Below are 950 nucleotides of genomic sequence, written 5' to 3'. Positions count from 1 at the left end.
GTCTAATAACAATACCTACCTAATGTATGTGACAAACAAATTGTAATGTTGACGTTAAAATAAACTTTTTCTTTTTTTTTTTTTCAAACTCCACTTTAGAATGGTTTCTCGAACAAACGGTTAGTCACTTCATACCATTTAGCAGATAACAGTAATTATTTTACCTCTTAATATTCTAAGCGTTCATCATTAAATGTGAAAATAGAAAAAAGTCTGTGAGCTAGCAACATTCCGCGGGTATAAAATGAGACGTACGCGGGGCTTTTTCACTGTTTTTGGACACAATGCACTGCAAACAATAATGGCTGAATGAGGATTCTGTATGTTTTTAATTCAATGACCGCCCTATTAGCCTAATAAATTTTTAATGCGATATTTGGCTTCAGACGCGTACCGCTCCAGTGGCGCAATTGGTTAGCGCACGGTACTTATAAGACAGTGTTTGTGTGAGCTATGCCGGGGTTGTGAGTTCGAGCCTCACCTGGAGCATATTTTTTTAATTAAATAAAAGCAATAATTGGTTTACGTATATTTTTTTTAAGTAGGGCTGTTTAGTAATAAAAACTCAAGTAAAGGTAAGGAAGGTAATAGACAATCAGTCGGTAAAAAACGCGTAGGAGGAAAAATAATGTAATTCAAATCAAAGATTGCTACTAAGAATTCAAAAAGCGTGGCGCAACTACGTAGTTGCCTACGCATGATATAGGTAAAAAGTAAAACTAAAAATTTAACTTATTAGGAGACTAATAAAAAGGTTAGCAAACTAACTGCTCGATATATGTATGTATATAATATATATTTTATGTATATAGTACTTAGATTGAAAGTGTATGTAATTTTTTTATCACCTGTTATTAAACTGTTCCCTAACTTTATTCTACTATAAAGGGATGTCTAGGGAAGATCGCTTAAAGCGTTAAGACCGCCTTTGCGCATTTATATACATATTT

The 950-nt window shown here is 33.3% G+C and overlaps 1 non-coding gene across 1 annotated transcript; it reads left to right on the top strand.

Moving 5' to 3' along the window:
* The first annotated feature begins 395 nt into the window (after positions 1-395).
* On the top strand, positions 396-489 carry Trnai-uau. The gene is made up of 2 exons: positions 396-433; positions 454-489. It is a non-coding gene; the product is annotated as a tRNA-Ile (tRNA).
* Positions 490-950: the final 461 nt, after the last annotated feature.

Source organism: Pararge aegeria, chromosome 3, assembly GCF_905163445.1.
Source record: "Pararge aegeria chromosome 3, ilParAegt1.1, whole genome shotgun sequence".
NCBI classification, from domain to species: domain Eukaryota; kingdom Metazoa; phylum Arthropoda; class Insecta; order Lepidoptera; family Nymphalidae; genus Pararge; species Pararge aegeria.
Note: the sequence above shows the minus strand (reverse complement) of the source record. Positions and strands in the feature narration are given on the sequence as shown.